Below are 23,458 nucleotides of genomic sequence, written 5' to 3'. Positions count from 1 at the left end.
AAACTACAAACTCAAAAGAAAAACATATTGAAAGTGAAGTTTAGGAAAGAGCATTCTGTTATATAAACAAAGTTAAATAAGCTGTCTTGTCACATTAAGTTCTTTACATAGACTAATTCCCTCATTCATTTAGCACTGTTCTAATGTATATATCAAAATGAATAATAATTGGACAAGGGAGATCTTTCAAGAATGAACACTCTCCCTAGTGAAGCTATTAATTGGAATGCAGAAAATGCAGCAGATTGAAGTATATCCCAGAGTCATCGTTTAATTTAAGACTAAGTAATAAGTTTTATAGAGCCTTTGTTTATGAATAATGAACAGAATGCATTTAAGATTTTGTCTAAAGATAGTGCTTTTTCGAGCTGAAGAATGAATAAAATATTTTTGAATTACAAATTACAATAATGTCAAAGGGTATACAAGAATCTTATGGCAAAATAAGGAAAGAATCCTTCCAACTTAGAATCTTTATGCTGACTTTCTCTTTCTTCAAAGGAATTCAAGTATGCTGTTTTTCATTCTGTTCATTTTTATCCACCGAAGACCTTTACGCTGCCAAGGAAATAATGTGATAGCTAAACTCTTTTCCTTGACACATATTTACCATGGCTGTGCCTTTCTCTTTGATGAAGGTAAACCATGTCAATCATCAGGCAAGTTCAAAATCTGGTTTTGCAGAAGGTATAAACTAATTAAACCAAGCTTTTCAAAGTTGCTCCCACCAGCAAAATGAACACTAAAAGCAAGGAAATGATGTTTAATTTTTTAAAAAAATTAGATTAGGTTAACATAGAAAAAGTTATACTAGCTAGAGAAAAATTATGAATAAAATAAAAATATAATGTAAGAATATTAAAACTTCACAAAAGCTAACTGCAACTACAATGTTAAGTTTTTTGAATTAATGCTGTATGTTTAAAACTGTCATTACAGAACTATTCTTGATTTTTGAAAACCTGATTTCAATAAGTTTTGTGTTAATCATAGCTTGATGGTGTACGGGCTGTAAACATACAAATATATCTACCCAGAATGAAAGGATTTTCTTCTTGATCAAGTGTCAATCTTAAGTGTTAAGCTTCACCTTGCTTTAGAAATATTACTTTTGCTTGGATATTGTTTAATATTAAAGTTATAATATATGGCTTGATGTCAGAATAAATAAATAATTTTGCACTTTTGGAGATTCCATCCTCCACATTGAAGCTAAGGTCACATCTGTCCTCTCAAAAGATCAGTGGCACTATTTGAGGAAAGCAAAGCATTTTTCTGGTTCATACAAAACTAAAGTCTGCAGAAACCAGAAGTCTGAAATAAAAATGTAGGAAATGTTCAACAGGCCAAGCAGCATTTCTGGTTGATGAAATAAAGAGATTATTTTTTATTCACTTGTGGGACTTGGATGTCACTGGCTGGCCAGCATTTATTGCCCAACCCAGGTTCCCCTTGAGAAGGTGGCTGAAGACTGGTATTTTGTAAAGTTGGGGATCACTGGAAGAGGCCAGCATGGATTAATGGGAAGGTGATAGCATAATGGTGTTATTACTGGACGAGTAATCCAGAGACCCTGGATATGTTCTGGGGACCTGGGTTTGAATTCTTCCATGGCAGATGGTGGCATTTGAACTCAGTAAAAGAAATTTGGAACTAAGAGTCGAATGATGATCATGAAACTATTGTCAATGGTTGGAAAAACCTACCTAGTTCACTAATGTTCTTTAGGGAAAGAAACTGCCAACCTTACCTGGTCTGGCCTACATGTGACTCCAGACCCACAGCAATGTGGTTGACTCTTAATTGCCCCCTATAATTAGAGGTGGGTAATAAATTCTGGCCTAGAGTGAAAAGAACTCACTTGGCACTTCTGGCTGAAGATTGCTGCAAATGTTTCAGTTTTATCTTTTACATGGATGTGGTGGGCTCTTCCGTCATCAAGGATGGGGAAAATTGTGGAGCCTTCACCTCCAATGAGTTGTTTAATTGTCCAACACAATTCATGGCTGGATATGGCAGGACAGCAGAACTTAGATATGATCTACTGGCTGTGGGATTGCGTAGCTCTGTCTATCACTTACTGCTTATGTTGCTTGCATGCAAGTAATCCTGGTTAATGGCTTCACCAGGTTGAGACTTCATCTTTAGGACTGCCCCGTGCTGCCTTTGGCATGCCCTCCTGCACTCTCCGTTGATTCCTCGGATTGATAGTAATGGTTGAGTAAGGGATATGCTGGTCCATGAGGTTGGAGAATGTGCTGGAGTACAATTCTGCTGCTGTTGATAGCCCACAGTATCTCATGGATGCCCAGCCTTGAATTGCTAGATCTGATTGAAGTCTGTTTCATTTAGCATGGTGATAATGTCACGTGACATGAGGAGGGGAGGTATTCTCAGTGTGAAAGCAGGAGTTTGTCTCCACAAGGACTGTGCCATAGTCACGTTTATTGATACTGTCATGGAAAGACAAATCATCAGCCAGCAAATTGGTGAGGATGAGGTCAAGTATGTTTTTCCCTCTTGTTGCTTTCCTCACCACCTCCTGAGGACCCGATCAGCTCATTGAGTAGTGCTATTGCTGAGCAATTCTTGGTGGTGGATTTTAAAATCCTCCACCCAGAGTACATTTTGTACCTTTACTATCCTCAATGCTTCTGCCAAGAGTTGTTCAACATGGAGGAGTAATGTTTGATCAGCTGAGGGAGGATGGTACATGCTGATAAGCAGGCAGTTTCCTTGGCCATGTTTAAACTGAAGCCATGAGACTTCATGGGGTCCGGAATTAATATTGCAGACTCCCAAGCCAACTCCCTCCTCACTGTATACCACTGTGCCGCAATCTATGCTGGGGTCTGCCCTGCAGTGGGATGGTGATGTGGTGCCTGGAACATTGTCAGGTTTGATTCCGTGTATAGAAAATGTCAGACAATTGCTCTCCCAATTTTGGCACTAGCCCCAGATGTTAGTGAGGAGCACATTGCCGTGTCGCTAGGGCTGTTCTTGCTGCTGTCATTTCTGACATCAGTCAATTTCATTTCTTTGAGACTTTATACCGATTGATACAATTAAGTGGTTGCTCGGCCATTTCAGAGGGTAGTTGATAGTCGACCACATTGCTACGGCTCTGAAGTCACATGTAGGTCAGACCAGGTGAGGTTGGCAGTTTCACATTAGTGAACCAAATGAGCTTTACCAACAATTGTTTCATAGTCATCAGAAGCTTCTTAATTCCAGATTTTTAAAATTAAATTCAAATTCCACCTTCTACCATAGCGGAAGTGTAGACTTGAGTCTCCACAACATCAGCTGAGTTTCTGGATTAGCCTAGTGACAATACCACTGAGAAATTGCCTTCCCTAATATAAGGTGATCCATATTGAAACAATAAGATCATAGACATTGACGCAGAAGTAGGCCAATGCCTACTGAGTCCGCTCCTCCAATTCAATTAGATCGTGGCTGATCTGATAATCCTCAATTCCACTTCCCTCCCTTATCCCCATAAACCTTGATTCACTTACTGATTAAAAATAGTCTTTCTCAGACTTGAATGTACTTGATAGCCCAGCATCAACAGTCTTTTGTCATAAAGAATTCCCAGTTTCAGTATCTCCAAGAGAAGTAAATCCTCCTCAGCCTTGTCTTAACTGTGCAACCACTTATTCTGACATTATGCCTTCTGAAACTCAATCTCCCATTAAGGACAAACAACCTTTCTGCATCTTCTCTGTCAAGTATTCCAAGACCCTTATGTATTTCAATAAGCTTGCCTCTCATATTTCAATGAGTACAGGCTCAGTCTACTCAATCTGTGCTCAACAGAGAGCCCCTTAACACCTGGTATCAGTGCAATGAACCTTCACTGAACATGCATCCAGTGCTCATTTACCTTTCCTTTGATAAGTTGCCCAAATTGTTCATAGTATTGCAGCTGTGGTCTGACTAATGCCTTGTGTAGTTTTAACAGACCTTTCATTCCCTTTGAAATAAAGATCAATATTCTATTTGCCTTCTCTGTTATTCACTGAACTTGGAATGCTAATTGTTTTGTGATTCATGGCTGAGGAATCCAAAATCCTTCTGTTCCATAATTTCCTGCACCTCTTTACCATTTAAATAATGTTCAGCTCCTCTGTGCTTCCTACTAAACTGCATAACCTCTCATTTCCTCACATTATATTTTACCCACCAAATTTCTACCTTTAAGTTGCTACCTGACTACTGAATAATTCCACATTTTCTGATTTTATCATCGTTGTTAATGATTATTTCCTAACCAATATCACAAACCATATCACATTGGACAATATGCTATGGGTGGGGTCTCCGCATGTAAATGTCTGGGTGAGCCTGTTTCCAGCTGGCCAACTCACCCTGCTTTATTCTTTTCAGGCAATGGAGCTTTCATTATTAAGCAGTGAGATTTCCATCCATCCCCAGGAGCAAGTACTGCCTCATGGTCAACCAGAGGCCAACAACTCTACAATACTGGCAGCACCATAGAGATGGAGTCCAATGCTAGCACTGCAGCTAGGTAAAAGATGAAACATTCAATACTGGAACCTGTCCTCCAGAGAAGTGCTGCCTCTAGCAAGGACCAGACTGGGCAGGTGCTGGTAAGTGGGATGAAGGTATGTAGGGCTGGCGAAAATTTTGGACAAGACAAGAACACGTTGGATACTGGAAGAGAAAACTGTATGGGAGGATGGGTGGAACACTTCAATCCTTTCTGGGATCCAGTATGGAGGCACCTCCCAATTTTTCTGACCAACAGCCAATAGAGACAAACCTTTAAGGTTCAGTATTGGATCCAGGCATCTCCTGCTCCCTGTTAAACCAGATGGTGACATGATGCCCTTAGTAAACATTAATTGCCCACTTAACGGCTTCAGTTGGGCCATGGATGGGCAATCCATCAGATTCACAATGGGTGGAAAAGCAGAATCACAGGGAACATAAGACAACTGGCACAGTATGCTACTGAACTTACCACCGAGCTGCTTCCCCATCCATGGATGGTCTATAAAACCCATTACTTGATAAATCATGCCAATAATATTTGAAGTACTTTGATGAGTTCAAAATTGTCTCTCTGTTTGTCTAAGAAGTTCTCATACTGCTAAAAATGCTTAATTACCTATGAAAGAGTTTGAGATATACTGAGTAAGTGGAAAGGTTTTCACTCCTAATATTAAATAATTTCCAAAGGTTGTGACTATACACTCATTATCATCAACATTTCCCCCCTTTCCGTATCTATGTTGATGATTCCCCAGCACCTTTCACGTGTGCTTCAGCTAATTCTGTACCATCCTTTAACCCTCCCCTGTTCATCATTGTGTGTACCTTCCAATGGGAACTACTTCTTGGTTACGACAGCTGAAGTACTAAATATCTTGTTTACAAAGTGGCTTTTCATCGACACATAACATTTTAAGGATCCTTAATTATTTTGCTGCTTCAGAGAACATGAGCCTTAATTGCAGTTTAAATTTTGATTATGAAATGTAGCCATTAAAACCTCACAAAATTTGTACAATTGTCAACTATCATCCAAAATTACAATGAACTCAAGCAAAAACAGATAAATTTGTTTGTGAATGTTAGATTCATAGCTATGCATTTTTCATAATTAATTGCTTTATTACATCATTTTGACGGAATACTGTATGCCTTTAATTTGTTTATGACTGTCAAAAAAAGCTTTGGTTTCTACAGTTCCTTCATGGAAGGAGGGTTTGTCAAGCATTTGGATAGGACACGTACAGCTAGAAATATAATCAAGTAGCTATTAAACTGTTGTTCATCTATCTATTCTGCAATACCATATTTCATATTTCTTTTTTAATTTCTTCCCCTTTCCATTAATCTCAGAATTTATAGCTGACCACGATCTAGTCCCAAACAGAATTACCTGCTTTTTCACCAACATGGAACTTTTATTAATGCTATACTGATAAAAATTGCTGTTGTTCACCAATGGTCTTTGACTTTCTTCAGGAGTATTGAGCAGGTTGGCATGGTGCCTTAGTGGTTAGCATGGCTGCCTCACAGCATAGGGCCCCAGGTTAAATTCCATCGACTGTGTGGAGTTTGCACATTCTCCCTGTGTCTGTTTCCTCTGGGTGCTCTGGTTTCCTCCCACAGTCCAAAGGTGTGCAGATCAGAAGAAGTGGCCATGGTAAATTGCTCATAGTGTTAGGTGCATTAGTCAGAGTGGGTTACTCTTCAGAGAGTAGGTGTGGATTTGTTGGGCTGAAGGGCCTGTTTCCACACTGCAGGACGTTTAATCTAATATTGCTTAAATTGAAGATATATCTCACTAACTCTTGAGGAGATCATAGGGAGAGGAATCTTGTTTGAGTCATGCTGATCTCACATATAAGGGGCACAATTTGGTGAACACAATTTACTGCATTGTGAAAAAGCAAAAGTGAAAAACATTTGCCCATTAATTATCATTTGTATGGTACTTTTATGCACTCTCAGGAATACTATTGTTTAATCCTCTTTTAATCCTACTTTTCACTTTTAGATTTTTAAAATTTTCTTTCTATAATGTGCTCTTTTCCCCTTGTTATGGGTCAGGCCAGATGCCCTCAAAACATTTTAAGAAGATAGCACGGACCCTATCTTTGCTCGTTGGTTTAAGCAGGTATTGAGTGGATATTCCAGGAGTGATGCCGTTGGCGCTATCACTTAATTTTAAACAGAATAGAATATATTTCAAGATTATAGAATGAAGCACAAACAAAAGACAACAGAATCTAGAATAACTTAACTTATCCGAAAACCCAACAGATTGTCCCAACCCAATGATGCTGTTCCAAATACTTGCAACAATCCCCATAAACACCCTTTGCAATAAAAGGAAAAATCCAGCCCAGGTTCTCACAGGAGAGATGTCAGAGAGAGGGAGGATCAGCATGGATCTGCTTCATTGGGTCCAGCAGCTTCACAACTGGCTGCTTGCTAAAACCAAACCAAACCCAAACTAGAGCAGGCTGAGCCATTCCCCTTTCAATGTACAAGTGTTTTTTCAAAGCATAAAAGCTTGTTCAAGTAGATCAACCCCAAGCATTTCGGAACCTGTGTCTTTATAACCGCTCTGAAGAAACAAACAAGGACAGACTGGAGGCTTGTGACCAGTGCAATGGCACAAAGATCGATACGAGGTCCACTACTTTCTGTCATTATATAAACAATTTGGATGTAAACATAGGAGGTAGAATTAGTAAGTTTGCAGATGACACCAAAATTGGAAGTGTAGTGGACAGCGAAGAAGGTTACCTTGGAGTACAATGGGATCTTGATCAGATGGGCCAATGGGCTGAGGAGTGGCAAATGGAGTTTAATCTAGATACATGCGAGATGCTGCATTTTGGAAAAGCAAATCAGGGCAGGACTTATACACTTAATGCTAAGGTCCTGGGGAGTGTTGCTGAACAAGGAGACCTCAGAGTGCAGGTTCACAGCTCCTTGAAAGTGGAGTGACAGGTAGATAGGATAGTGAAGAATGCATTTAGTACACTTTCTTTATTAGTCAGAGTATTGGGCTGGGCATGTCCAGAACTGGAGGGCATAGGTTTAACGTGAGAGAAAAAAGATATAAAAGGGACCTCAGGGGCAATTTTTTCACACAGAGGGTGTTACATGCATGGAATGAGCTGCCAGAGGGAGTGGTGGAGGCTGGTACAATTACAGTATTTAAAAGACATCTGGATGGGTATATCAAGAGGAAGGGTTTAGGGCGATATGGGCCAAATACTGGCAAATGGGGTTAGGTTAAGTTAGGATATCTGATTGGCATGGACGAGTTAGACTGAAGGGTCTGTTTCCATCCCGTACATCTCTATGACTCTGATAATATAAACTTATTAAAGGAGCAGCATCATTGTACCCTTTTCATTATTCTTATCGCAGATACTTTAATTTTAGTGTTTTCACACTTCACTTCAGTTTCCTGATCATGATTAAGTTCAAAGCATTGGGGCTTGTCTTTCAGCAGTAATTAGAAGGGTGGATTTTTCTGTCTAACCTTGAAAGAAAAGAATTTAGGAACCAGATCCAGCAGATATCAATGATTCCCTTTATCTTAAGAGAAAAGAAGAGATCTAAGAAAGTGAGGCTCCATAAAGAGACTTGTAGCCATTTGGGTAAAGCTGAAGGATCCATGTGGAGATAACAGAGACGATTATTGATTTAGATTTGGCTGTGCGGTAACAGATTAAAAATAGAATAACCCACAAATCTGTCAATAGTCACATAAAAGGCACTTAGAGAGTGAATCAATGGAAGATGTCAGTTGTAGAATTATTTAGAAATGTGAATAAAATTCAGATGAAAATTCAGTCTGCCACAGAATAACAAACTTTATTTACTTCTACAGTTGGATGCTAACAGTTATGAGCAAAATAATGTGAAACAAGCTACAAATTCTTGTAAACATATTTTGTATTGAAACTTTGCAAAAATAATTATGGCCCAAACTGTAGAATAAATCATGTCAGGTCATCCAAGGATTAGCAATGTATTTTAGCTCTAACCAGCCAGAACTAAACAATTAAAGGTGTTCTTTACCAAGGGTCTCTTCAATTTGGAATTTGTAACTTAGTAAATCGGCTCTTGGTGCGTTCAACAAAAATACCTGCCATTGTTCACATTTACGACTACTGAATAGAAATTTGGATTCTTACTATTCTTTAATGTATGAGGAAAAATTTAGAGAAGGATAGACTCAGGTTATAAAACAATACCAATTTTAAGTGGCAAACTTCATGAGGAATAGATAGAACATAAAAACACAAATATAAGCCACCATCAAACAGAGGGTACAAACAAATCAAATATTTGATCACCAGCTTGCTGCACTTAACTTCATAATAACTCAGAATTTTACCATTGCTGTGTGAGTTTAATTAAGTATGTGTGTGAAGTGTGATGAGATTTATTGAACTACAAATGCTTGGAATTCGAAAATTGGGGTTGGCCTGCAACATTCAATTTTGGTATTCATTTGCGAGGTATTGGCTGTCTATTAGCTAATATTAGCTCGGTAAAAAGTCAGGTGAAACAGCTAAAAGTTAATTATCAGCTATTGTAAATAGTTTAGCAGCAGTACTTGAGCTGTGGGAATATTTTCAGGACCCATATCTGCAGTATGCACGAGAAAGCATAATCTTCTCTGAACTTACCTTACAAGTGACCATTTCCAAATCTATTTAAGATAGGGTTCCTTGAGAGTGCTGTGGTGCACGGCTAGTGTTCCCTACCTCTAGACCAGCAAACCAAGGTTCAAGTCCCACCTTCCCCAAAAATGTGTATATATCGATATGTCTGTAACACAATCTATTAGCAACTCTTGTTTTACGCTGTTGTGATACAGTGCTACTGGCCCTATCTCACCTACACCTAATGTACAATACATAGCACATCTGACCTGGTTGATGAAAGATATCTACAAAACTAGTGCAGCAATGTTACACTTGAAGCATGCAATAGGCTGCAGCCAATGAAGTCTAAATTGCCATTAGGAGTTGGAGAAAGGCTTCCTTAGTCTCCAGACCCAGGCAAAGGTCTGGTAGCTGTGGACAGGATGCTGCTCAGACAGAGCCTCTGGTTCTGACGTCCATGTTCCTTTGATGGGATTGTGTCTCCACACAGTTGCTGATTGTGCTACATATTTTGGAGAGAGGGGAGTGCATTGCAATAGAAAAATCAGGTTAAATCCCTTTCATCACCCCAACACTATTGACGAACCATCACCACTATGTAAAATCATTGTCAATGTTAAAAGTTATCTACTGGGTATGGAAAGATGTCAGGGCACAGACAGTCTTTAACTTATATTTTGTTCTTAATGCCACCATCAAGCCTGTCTCTGCGCGATAAACAAAGTTTCCACTTGAAACCGTGGGCAAATTTTCTGGATCTCATGCTTGTGCTTCACAATGAAATTGGGGTTGTTGTAGAAACTAACCACGGTGTGTGGTAGAATCATATAGTTCAAGATTTTGTGAATGCATTTCTAGGATTGTGATATAGAATGGAATTGTAATAGAATTAAACTAAAGCATTGCTTCAGTCGTCATGATCTCAGCCAAGACCACCACATTTATGCTATAGTCCAGTTAGAAAACAGCTCTTGAGAGTATACAAAAATCTATGTATTTTGATGGCCAGATAGTTGTTGTAACAACAAACATCGATTGGAAAAACCTGATGCAGCAGACTCCCAGAGAATTGCTTTAATAAACTGAAAACTCCAGATGGACAATTCCTCTGCATCTGGAACACTCTGGGAGAAAAATCCCTTAATGTCAGAGAATTTGAAGGAATCTGACTCACTTAAACTTAATAGTTAGTTAGAAGCAAAACAGGATTGTAAGCCTGCTTTAACTCTGTAATTCCTGAATAAATATTAAATGGAACCTGCATATTCACCACTGACAACCCCAACTACACCATGCCAGAACCCGACATCATCTCCGCTAATCTGAAATCTTCCTAACCCAACCCTGTTTGGCCTGGCACCACTAGCCTCAGCCAACACCTTCTCCTCACCCTCATCCACTCCCAATCTGGCCTGACAAATCTTAACCTAAACTGACACCTTTCAACCCACCCCTGGCCCAACCCCATTCCACTTGACAAAGACCTATTCCTACTTTGGACCCAACAGCTCCCCTAATGACCCTTCCTCTATTCAGTACCACCTAGGCATGACCTTAAACCCCCAATCAGCATCCCTCCCAACTGACCCATACTGAAATGCCCCCATGTTCCAAACCTGACATTCCCAACACAAAATCACAGCTCCCTACCAGCTTACCAGACCACCCCAACCTAATACTCTTCCAACAATCCCTGACCCTACCTGACAATCCCTTAACTGGGCCCAAAACCAACCCTTGCCCAAATTAACTCCATGCCTGTGCATTCATCTAACTACCTAATACTGTACCTACATGTCCCCTTATCACCTGTCACCCTACTCCCTCTATATCTTCCAAATCTACTCCCCTCACTTACCTTGCATTCTCATACTTTCACAGTAGCTTTCAAAGTATTTGCTGAATATTTAAACTGCAGTATATGGCTGTAAACATCTTTACAACAATCCTCACTGGTGATGGATTTTTAAGAATCCTGGACAACTTCATAACAGATGGTCCGTGTTTAGGAATTTCCAGCACAGATATTATCTACAGGTAAATGCATAGTTTTTATTCTGAACAGAATCAAAAATAGGGTTTCCAACCTGATTGGAATTTCTGGACCAAGTCAGAGTCCCCAGGTACTTACCAAGATTCCACAGTATTGAACAAACAATTAGAGTTTAGATGAGCAAAGCAATCTATATATACCTTATATTGTCACACTCAATTAAAATGGGCAACAGACAGTAAATAAAGTTTCCTCTTCACTGTCCTCTCGACAATTATTGATTGTCAATAAATGTTGGCCTAAACAGCAACATCCACACACTGTGAACAAAATAAAGCACTCCTTGGGGTGATCAATGCATATTCCATGAATTTCTCAACAAACTCCTTCTAAATGATACGAAATCTCAGACAAACATTTGAAAGGATCCCACTTCCTCACTTCTGAAGCTCTAGCTTGGAAATTCCTTCAAATCCATTCTGTTGTGGACTCTTCATGTCTGCTCATATCCTTGTAGTTCACCCTCCAGGGACTTCACTGTCCTACATTCTTGAGACTGTCCTCCAGCACCTACCCATGGACACAATTCCAGTTTTTTTCAAAGATAGCTACATTCCCTAAGCAACCATTGACTCTTGGGTTTTCCAAACGTTAGTCTTTCTCAGTGGAATCAAACAAATGCCATTTGTGGAATCAAACAAATGCCATTTGTGGAATTTCTTTAAACTCACTTTGAATGTATTGAGTCATTATAGGTGCACAGGTTTCTTCCAAGACCCCATCACTTGCAGAAATTTTCTTGAGTTCCAGCCTCAACACTTCATTACATCTAAAGACTCATACAACTTCTCTGACTGTAGACCCAGCTAAGAGAAGTATCCTTTTTCAGGACTGAGCCTCTTCTTTCTAAAGCTGACCATCTCACTGATGAGCAGACAGAAAGTTGTAAACTCCCCTGTTCTGATCAACAGATTGAAACTGACTTTAACCCTTGGACTGCTGTTTGGTGACCCTTCATCTGCGACCTATTGATGATAGATGATGGGCCATTGAATGGGTCACAATAGATGACCTATTGAAAACCTGACAAAAAAAAAAATCCAATCCTGTTCAAGGCAGGATTCAATACAACAGCTATTGAATGTGTTGTCTGAAGGTTATAAATCTCCAGTTAGTTTCCTGTCCTCAGCTGCCAGGTCAGAACACATAGCCAAAATGAATTGTGTCACACAATAAAGAAAGAACCTCAAAGATGTAACAGCATAGGAGGCCATTCAGCCCATCCTGCCTGCATTCCTTCTATTCCTCATGCCAATCTCCTGCCTTTTTCCCATATCTCTGCATGCCAGAGAAAGGGAGCACTTTGATTCTTCTCTATTGGGAGCTGCTTGTGCATTTGATGGTAACAATAATGATTCAAAATGGCAACATAGCAAAAAATACATACTTAGCTGTCTTCTCATTTATTCTCAAATGATGCACAATGACAAGTGCAACATGGCCAATACTTTTAACAAGTTGGGATGACTTAGCAGACCTAAAAATATGAGGCAGGGCCTGGACACTGAATACATGCTTTGGTGTCTGGCAAATCATGTTTTTCTTCCCCCAACAAAGTGGTGTGAGGACTACACTGGTGCAGAGGATGATTAATCTGGACTATTTCAAATTAGTGTTGAGCTCAAACAGGCTCCATTTTCTCAGTTCCAGGTCCTTTAACTTACAGAATGGGAAATGTTATTTTTATAGTGGAACCACAATCTCTTGTGAACGGGTTGGTTATGGTCTGTTTAAGTGTTTTAAGGCCTCAGCCATTTAAAATTTTATTTTACATATCCCTTGTTGAAGAGTTCTTGTTGTTGCGATGATATCGTGAGCAGCAAGTGAGCCCAGCATGGACTCGACTAGTCCCAGTAGCGTGGACTCAAAAATGCCCAGCAGCATGGACTCGACTAGGCCCAGCAGCGTGGACTCGACTAGGCCCAGCAGCGTGGACTCAAATAGGCCCAGCAGCGTGGACTCGACTAGGCCCAGCAGCATGGACTCGACTAGGCCCAGCAGCATGGACTCAAAAAGGCCCAGCAGCATGGACTCGACTAGGCCCAGCAGCATGGACTCAAATAGGCCCAGCAGCATGGAGTCGACTAGGCTCAGCAGCGTGGACACATGTACGCCCAGCAGCATGGACACTTGTATGCCCAGCGGCATGGACCCAAATAGGTCCAACAACATGGACATGTGTAGGACCAGTAGCACAGACTCAAGTAGGCCCAGCAGAGTGGACTCGAGTATTTCAAGTGTGGAATGGAGTAAGCCCAGCAGTGTGGACTTGAGTATGCCTAGCAGCATGGACCCAAGTAGGCCCAGCAGTGTGGAACTGTGGCATTGAAGGTGAGCTTGGGTTTCTGCCAGCTTCTGCATTGATGAGGTGGACTTAGCATTGACTCATGGCTGCTGCTTCAGAGGCGAGATTGGATTCCAGGCAGCATCCAATTCAAGCGCAAGTTCATGGATGTGGAGACAGGTTTGGGCCCAAAATGAGACCCGGCAGCATCAGCAGTGACTGCATCAGTGAGGTGGGTCCGAAGCAGACTCATGGCGGCCGTGTCAAGTTTCTGCATTGGTGAGATCTAGCGAGGACTCAGAGACGAGGGCATTGGTGGAGGTGAAATGGTGCCAAAGAGTGAGAAATTTCATTCTAGCGGTGGCAGTGTGGTGAAGGGGACACGGGCCTTGCCACCAGGCCCATGGCCCATGATAGAGCATATAATAAGAAGGACTGTAAAGTTTAACACTTTTTCTTCATTTTATCATTTTTCTGCCTTTTGTATTTTGTGTTTTGGTATATTTTTCTATATTTTAATATGGCGCTGGAGAGTAGGAAAACTACTCATCACTTTCACTGTATTTTGTGGGAAATGTGATGAAGCTGCTCCTTTAACAAGGTTATGCTATCCTTGACTTTGTTTTTCAGAGAGTTCGTAAACGACACAGACTCCAAAAAATCTTGCATTGTGGGTTTTAGGGCCAATTTGATAATAGCTAACATATCCTGCCACAGGCAGAAGGCTTTCAAGTTTAAAAAAAACTCTTGTACAATGAAAGGGGAGCAGCCAGTTCCCCCAGCTCAGCTTTTCCCTGGTTTGGTTTGGATTTTAGCAGTAGTGTGAAAAAAAACTGCTGGACCCAAAGAAGTAGGTCCAGGCTGGTCCTCTCTCTCTCTGACTTCTGTCCGAAAGAACCAGTGTTTGATTTTACCTTTTGTGCAAAGGGATGTTTATGGGGATTGTTGCAAGCATTGGGAACAGCATCATTAATTCCAGATAATCTGTTGGGTTTTCAGATAAGTTAAGTAATTCAGCATTTTGTTCTCTTTTGGTTTGTGTTTCATCTAGTAATCTTGTATATAAATTCTATTTTGGTTAAAACTAAGAGGCTTGACTAGCTACATCTCTCCTGGAACATCCACTTTACAACTTCTTAAAACAATTGGCAAAGTTAGGGTCTGGGCAACTTTCTTGAAGCATTTTGAGGGGGTCTGGCCCATAACAGACTGGAAGCTCTTTGTGGGATTTGTTCTGTTGCAGATTTGGGATTCAGGTTGTTGGACTGGAAGGCAGCAAGTGGTAGGTGTTAGTATCTTTTGTTCTGGGTGTTGCATACACAGTCCTTTGAATAGCAATGGCTCTTTCAGTCACCAGAAGTTTTCTGAGCTTGGAAGAAGTGACCTTGGGAGTTTTGCAAAAGGTATTTAAGGCCAAGCTGCTGGAATTAGCAGACAAGCTGGGATTGGAGTTGCCTCCTTCCATGAGGAAAGGAGAGATAATTACAGCAATAGCTCATTATTTAATTTGTTGGAAATGCCATCATTGAAAGTGAAGCAGCTTGAGTTAGAGGCAAAAGACAAGGAATTATAATTAAAAGAGGCAAGAGAAAAAGAGAGAGAGAGAAGAGAGAAAGAGAGAGAGAGAAGAGAGAGAAAAGGAAAGACAGGAAAGGAAGAAAGAGAGGGAGTTTGAACTTCAGAAATTGGCACATAAACAAGAGTTCAAAAATTCGCTTTCTGAAATAGTGAGAAACTGTGTGGAAGAACAGTGAGTTTAAACAGCAACATTAGCAGCTGACTTGGCTGACAATTATAAGTTGGTCCAAAAATCAAAGTTTGGCTTCCAGAATTAATTTTATTCCATGAGGAATAGAAACTGTGGAAAAGAGAAATCCTCACGTGGAAAGGGAAAGGTAGATCTTGGTGAAGATCATAAGGAAAACTTACCACAGAGTAAAAAGAAAACCCTTGAAGAGAAGTTAAAAAACGCTGGTGTTTTCACTGCAATAAAATTTACCATATGAAGTCACAGTGTTAGTGGGTTAGGAAATGCATTGGGAAGCCAGATGTAGGAAAACAGGATAAGCCAGTGAATAAGCCAGTGGAATGGTAACGGAAAGCACAGTGCTAGAAAGCCGCACCAAAATTTACAAGCTGGTCGGAGGTTAGTTAAGGAGGAAATGGTTATTTATGGACTATCACAAAGTCAATGTCATTACAAAGACATGATGCAAATCTGATTCCATGTTTGGACCACTGTGTTGAGAAGGTGGGACAAGCAACTTATATTTCTAAGTTGGACTTGCTCAGATGATACTGGCAGGTACCTTTGTCAGAAAAAAGCAATTTTGGCTTTTGTAACATCAAATGGACTATACCAGCCACCATTTCAGAGACTACCCAACTGTATCATATATATCAATGACCTGGTGATTTTTAGCCACAGGAACATTTTTAACATTTAATAGACTTGTTCTATCAACTTCAGAAGGTAGGCTTGGTGATACACCTGGCTAAAAGGAATTTGCCAAAACCCAAGTCCCCTTACTGGGCCATGTTATTGGACATGGACAAATGGCCCCATGGGATGTAAAAACAAAGACAACTAGGGAGTTTCCCATGCCATCGACAAAAGGTGCAGTACTATGGTTCCTGAGATTGAGTGGATTTTATCAAAAACTTGTACCAAATTTTAGCATTGTGGCTGCTCCACTCACTGATTAGCTAAAGAAAGGCAAGAAGTTTCATTGAACAATGGACTGTCAGAAGGCATTTGACAGCCTGAAAGCTGCGTTAATCACTGCCCCGGTATTAGTCACACCTAATTATGCAAAGCCATTCAAGGTAGGTAGCGATGCAGGTGATGTGAGTGTTGGTGCTGTGCTCTTGCAAGAAAACAATGAGAAGTTTGAAATATCTATCGGGTATTTCTCAGGAAGATGAACGTTCATCAGCAGAAATATTCAATGAGAAGGAGACTTTGAGCTTGGCATTGGCACTATAACATTTCAATGTTTATGTTACCAGTAACATATCTGAGGCAATCATATACATTGATCATAACCATTTGAAGTTTTTGGAGAAATTTAAGGACAAAAGTGCCAGCCTTTTTAGATGGAGCTTGTTGTTACAGCAATTCAATTTGAAAATTGTGCATGTGGCAGGATGAGAAAATGTGACTGCCGATGGATTGTCAAGACTCGAATGAGAAACGGAAGCACTCGGTGGCAGGAGTACAATAGACTGACACGGAATGTAGTTGTGCATGTTTATACATTTATAGTCCATGTAATGTATATGTGTGCTTTAGAATACTAACAATTTAGGTTTAAGGGGTTTTAAAATGAAGCCATCATTAGATGTTGTTGGTTTTCTTTTTTTAAGGTGGGAGATGTAATAAAGCTGCTCCTTTAACAAGTTTATGCTGTCCTTGGTTTTTTTTCAGAGAGTTTGGAAACAGCACAGACTCTGAAAAGTCTGGGGTGTAGGGTTTTAGGGCCAATTTGATGATAGCTAACAGATACTGCCTCAGGCAGAAGGCTTTCAAGTTTAAAAAAAACACACTTTTACAATGAAATGGGAGTGGCCAGTTCTCCCAGCTCAGCTTTACTCTGGTTTAGTTTGGTGTTTAGCAGAGTGGAAAAAAGCTGCTGGACCCAAAGAAGCAGGTCCAGACTGGTCTTCTCTCTCTGACTTCTCTCCTGTAAGGCCCTATGCTTGTTGTTACCTTTTGTGCCAAGGGGTGTTTATGGGGATTGTTGCAGGTGTTTGGAACAGTATCGTTAAGTTGGGATAATCTGTTGGGTTTTCGGATAGGGTACGATTTTGTATTCTGTTCTCTTTTGTTTGTGTTTCATTCATTAATCTTATAAATAAATTCTGTTTTGTTTAAAACGAAGTGGTTTGACCAGTGGCATCTTTCCGGGAATATCCGCGTTACACTTGCTTAATACAGTAAGCAAAGTTAGCATCTGGGCTACCTTCTTGAAATGTTTTGAAGGGTCTGTCCATAACACAAAACATACTTTAAAAAAAATCAAATTAAATCAAACCTCTTTGGACAATTTCAGTCAACTCTATTGTTGACATTTCCCTAAGTTTGTTCTTGTAGCTTAGGTTACTAAGAATACTTTGCTGACATTCAAAAGGTCTAGAATCATTCATCTCAGCAGGATTCTGTGGAGAGATTTTAAGAGCTTCTTCTGGTGTAGCCTCCTCAGGGACTGACTGTACCTCATGCCACTTCGGCTGCTCAGGTAATGGCGCCTCTGGTGCATGGGTCCAGCCCACTAGCTACTGCCCTGTGATGCAGTGCCCAGCTCATGTCTCTCAGAGTTTCCCTCTTCTTTACAAGCTTGCTGGCCTCCTCTTGCCTTTAACGTATGCCAATGGAATGTCAGAGTCACGGATCACTCCTGGAAATGACTACCTTTGGGCTAAGATGCCATGGTCCCTGATCCCTGTTTGCCCATCACTCACTGAATTTGACTTAAGCATTTAACTGCAATCAGGTGTATTCACGAAACAGTGACCTTTCTAACGATCTCAATTAGCCACTTCCTGCCATTCGTTTGCAACGTTGCCTCCCTGCTGCCTGTGACATCTACTCAGCCCAGAATTTTCAACACCAAGTCTCCAATATATGGCATCTCTTGAAATTCTACAGACCTTGTATCCAGGGTTCCAGTTCCAATGGCCTACATTCAATTTCACCCAGTATTTAATTAGAGTTAAAATTGCATTGTCCATTACAATTGTGTTCAGGTTAAAAGCTTGCACAATGGTTACTGGGCTTTGATGATACATTCGAAGAGTGCCAATTCCCTGGTCATTCTCTCTCAGTACTTGAGATGTCTCAGTTGGTTTGCTTCCAACATGCAACATATAAGATCTGACTTCAGGCACAGTACTAGGCTGGTTACTACTCCACCTAGTGGGTTAAATGTTTCACAGATGTACACCTTCAATTTACCCAAAGACAACTTCAGACACGACATCCTCTGGCTGATGAGATTTTTGTTTCTTTCTTCTGTTCTAATGTACTCAGAGTAATGTGCTTTCTTATGCAATCTTAGATAGCAGTGATACCGATTTAAGTTACAACTGTCTATTTACGATCTTTATTCTAATGTAACTTGCTAGTTAGATTATTTTTACATGAGCACCTGATCTATTATTCTATTATATGAACCCCATTCAGTTCATTTACACAAAAAAACCTTCTTTTCAGGTTTTGCTGCATCAGTTTTTCATGAATTCACGTTCTGTCAGCTTTTAAAAGAATTCTCTAGCTCTATGAAGTTAACACTGACAGCTTCAATTTGATTTCACGAATGTTCAGTCTTCAAACTATTTTAAATTTTAGTTCTGATACTAGATGAGCTCACACTTGATTGTAGAAAGTAAATTCTTTGCTATTTTGAAGTGAGATTACCAACTTTCCTCAATCTTCCAAGCAGCTTTACACTTCAAAAAGAATTTCCAGCACCTCCGGGAAAAATTGGAGTGGGTATGGCTAATGGTATTTTAAGTACATCTGGAAAGATATGGAGAGAATTTTGTCCTTTAATTATAATCTTATAAGCCAGTTCCCGTGATGATCTGTTTTCACTTTAAAGCTTTAATAGCAACCTGAACATCAAAACTGACTTTCCTGAGCAATGCCTGTGTATATATTGAAGAATAGAACTTAATATCTTTAAACAACCTGCACCACAGCTAATTTCAAGCTCATATTCAATTTTTTTTTGTTTCCAACTACACTGTTAATCATAACTTGCATTCAATTTCTTCTAGATTTCAAGCATCAAATCTTGAGCCAGCATCTTAGCAACATATTACCCAACATTGTTTTCTCATTATTATAGACCCTTTTTGTTGAAATTAAAACATTCATAGAGTTCACGGGCTTCCCAACAAAGGTTTACAATCTGGTATGAACAATAGGTTTTCTTTACTTCATCTGCCTGAAAATGAAGATTTTGTTTTCGCTGTTCTGTGATGCTCTTGTTGCAACTATTGGTAATTAGTGTTGTCATTTTGTCTTTGTGGAGCTGCATAATTAATGCCCTTTGTTGGCCCATATACCTGCATTCCTGATGAAGGGCTTTTGCCCAAAACATCGATTTTACTGCTCCACGGATGCTGCCTGAACTGCTGTGCTTTTCCAGCACCACTAATCCAGAATCTGGTTTCCAGCATCTGCAGTCATTGTTTTTACCATACAAATGTTTCCATTTTTTGTGTACCATGAGTGAGAAGGAAGCTTCAATTTTTGTTTCAAAATATTGTTTTATTTTTAATCTGGATTGCTTTATTTGGAATATTCTGGTAGAATGATTACATCATTTCGACATCTGAAATTATGGGTTGGAGTTTTGCTCATGATGTAGGAAGACTGAGTGGAGAATCTCCCAAATCAGTCAATCACATAAATGGCCCCTGCATGGACCATCCTTGCTTCAGGGAGGCAAGGGTTGGGATGGAGGCTGAACCACTAGCCCAATAAAAAGTTCAGAGGTGGTCTTGGAGTTGTGCAAGTGCCAAGGCAGCTGTTTAGAAAATTCACCTCGATTCCTCGAGACTTTAATTGAGTTATATTAAGGATTGTTAAAATTCTAGATCTCACCTCTCAAGCTATCTTATCTACTCCCACCTCACCTCCCATGCTCCCTCTGTGCCATTTCTATCTCTTCATATTCCCAATATTCCCTTCAGGCCCATCATATTATCCATTCCATTCAAATTTTCCTTTACCTGCTCCATGTTCCCCATGTGGAAACATGTGGAGATGAAAATTGATTAAAATTCGGACAATCCATTAGAGGTCTCACTCAAACACGCTTGTTGTCAAAAACAAACTCTCATTCATGAAACAAAATTTAAAGATGTAAATCATCTGAGAAGTATTCAGTGTTATAAAAACAAATATCTATTTCATGAATCACATTGGGAATGCCATTAACAGAAGAGCTAAAAACAGCTCAGTCCAGAAACCTGAGTCTTCAGGAGTCACGCGAATTACCTGAAGATATTGAAATGCAAATGCCAGATAGGACTGTAGCTCTCAAGGGAGTCCATAGCAACTTCTGCATGATGCTGTAGGATGACCTGTGACCAATGGGACTACATGGTCATCCAATGTCAATGGTGTTGAAAATCATTGCAGCGCTGCATTTCTAAACATCTGGATCTTTCCAAGGATGCTTTGGGATCGTGTGTGGGATATTCCAGGGAGCCACTTTCCACAACATCAGGGAAGTAACCAACATACTGTTTAGATTAGATTCCCTACAGTGTGGAAACAGGCCCTTCAGCCCAATCAGTCCACACCGACCCTCCGAAGAGTAACCCACCCAGACCCATTGCCCTCTGACTAATGCACCTAACATCATGGGCAATTTAGCATGGCCAATTCACCTGATCTGCACATATTTGGATTGTGGGAGTAAATTGGAGCACCCGAAGGAAACCCATGCAGACACGGGGAGAATGTACAAACTCCACACAAACAATCGCTTGAGGCTGGAATCGAACCTGGGACCCTGGTGCTGTGAGGCAGCAGTGCTAACCACTGAGCCATCGTGCCGCACGTTTAAAAGGGCTGCAGAGTTTGCCTGATTCCCCACTGAGTCTGCTGGCAGACTGAGAGGTAGTATGCTGTTCTCAGGATAATTACAGGTTTCCCATTTATCTAGGTATAATAGATTATGTACATGAGGCCATCAAAACTGGACTGGACTGGCCTGCAGCTTTCATCATCAGGAAATGATTCTGCTTTGTAAACATTCAGTTGGTCTGCAACTGCCATCTTGTAGGTGTCTATCTGTTTGCCAAGGAGTACTCATTATACATTTTTGCTCTAGCATCCCAGACATAATTGTTTCAAACCCTTGCACACCTCCATGGATGGTCCTTGGTGACAGGGGTACGGTCTCAAGAAATTTATGCAGATGAGGAACGCTTGAAATACAATGTCTGCACAGGGCATGTTGACCAATGATCAAACAAACAATAGACCTGTCCAAGATGAGATTTAATTGCCTGGGTTACTTTGGAAAAGATGAAACATGGAAACTAGGAGTTGGAGTTGGCATCCAACCTTTGAACTTACTCTGCCATTCAGTATGATTATGGCTGATCCTCTATCTCAATGTCATATTCTAACTTTCTCCCCACTAACCTTGATGCCTTTAATATACAAACATATATCTATCTCCTCCTAGAAATATTCAATGACTTAGCCTCCACCGCCTTCAGTGGTTGCAAATGCCACACGTTCAGCACTCTCTGAGTGAAGAAATGTTTCTCCATCCCTGTCTGAAATGTTCTACCCCATGTTTCCCAGTTTTAGATCTGCAAGCATGGAAACTACCTTTCTTGCATCTAGTCTATCCAGGCCTAATAGAATTTTATATGTTTCACTCAGATCTCCTCTCATCCTTCTAAACTTGAGTGAATACAGGCCCAGTAGGGACAGTCCTGTCAATTTTAGTGAACCTCCATTGCACTCTCTCTGTGGCAAGTGTATCCTTTCCTAGCTAGTGAGACCAAAATTACACAAAACACTCCAAGTATGGTGCCACCAAGACCTTGTAAATTGCAGTAAGGAATCTTTACTTCTAAACTCAAATTTTCTTGCAATGAAGGCCTTTCTAATTGCTTGCTGCACCTACTTTCATTGACTGGTGTACAAAGATACCCAGTTCTATTTAAACATCCACACTTCCCAATATATATCACCATTTGAATGATACTCTTCCTTTCTATTTTTTCATACTGGCGTAAAACCTCACATGTAGCCTCGTTATACTACATCTGTTGTATGATTGCCAACTCACTCAACTTGTCTAAGTTACCTCAAAGCCTGCTTGCTTCCTCCTCATAACTCATAACCCTGTCCAGTTTTGGGTCATCAGCAAACTTGGAAATGTCAGTTTTGCCTCCCTTATCTAGGTCACTTATACCGGTACATACTGTGAATAGCTTGGGCCAAATCACTGAACTTTGCAACAGCCCTTAGTACCTACCACTCTGTCTGTTGACAAATTAGGTTTGGAGCAGTTGGTGAATGGATAGTGGTGGGGAATATGTGTGATGAGATGTGGAGGAGATGTGACTTGTTAGAACATAGAACATACAACACAGGCCTGTCAGCCCTCAATGTTCCACCGACCTGTGGAACCAATCTAAAGTCCATCTACACTATTCCATTCTCGTACATATGCCTATACAATGACAATTTAAATGGCCTTAAAATTGGTGAGTCTACTACTGTGGCAGGCAGTGCGTTCCACGCCCCTACTACTGTCTGAGTAAAGAAACTACCTCTGACATCTGACCTATACCTATCAACCCTCAATTTAAAGTTATGTACCCTCATGCTAGTTATCGTCATCCAAGTAAAAAGGCTCTCACTGTCCAACCTATGTAACCCTCTGATTATCTTATATGTCTCAATTAAGTTGCCTCTCAACCTTCTTCTCTTAACGAAAGGGCATTCCACACCCTTACTACTCTGAGTAAAGAACCGACCTCTGACATCTGTCCTACATCTGCCCCTCAATTTAAAGCCATGTCCCCTCGTGCTAGCCATCACCATCTGAGGAAAAAGACTCTCACTGTCTACCCTATCTAATCCTCTGATTATCTTGTTTGCCTCAATTAAGTCACCTCTTAACCTTCTCTGTCATGAAAACAGCCTCAAGTCCCTCAACCTTTTCTCACAAGACCTTCCCTCCATACCAGACAACATCCTAATAAATCTCCTCTGAAAGCTTTTCAAAGCTTACACATCTTTCCTATAAAGCGGTGACCAGAATTGTATGCAATATTCCAATTGTGGCTGCATCAGAGTCCTGTACAGCTGCAGCATGATCTCATGGTTCCGAAACTAAATCCCTCTACCAATAAAAGATAACACACCATATGCCTTCTTAACAACCCTATCAACCTGGGAGGCAACTT

This window comes from Chiloscyllium punctatum, chromosome 20, assembly GCF_047496795.1.
Source record: "Chiloscyllium punctatum isolate Juve2018m chromosome 20, sChiPun1.3, whole genome shotgun sequence".
NCBI classification, from domain to species: domain Eukaryota; kingdom Metazoa; phylum Chordata; class Chondrichthyes; order Orectolobiformes; family Hemiscylliidae; genus Chiloscyllium; species Chiloscyllium punctatum.
The sequence above is the reverse complement of the archived record's forward strand: the minus strand, read 5'-3'. Positions refer to the sequence as shown.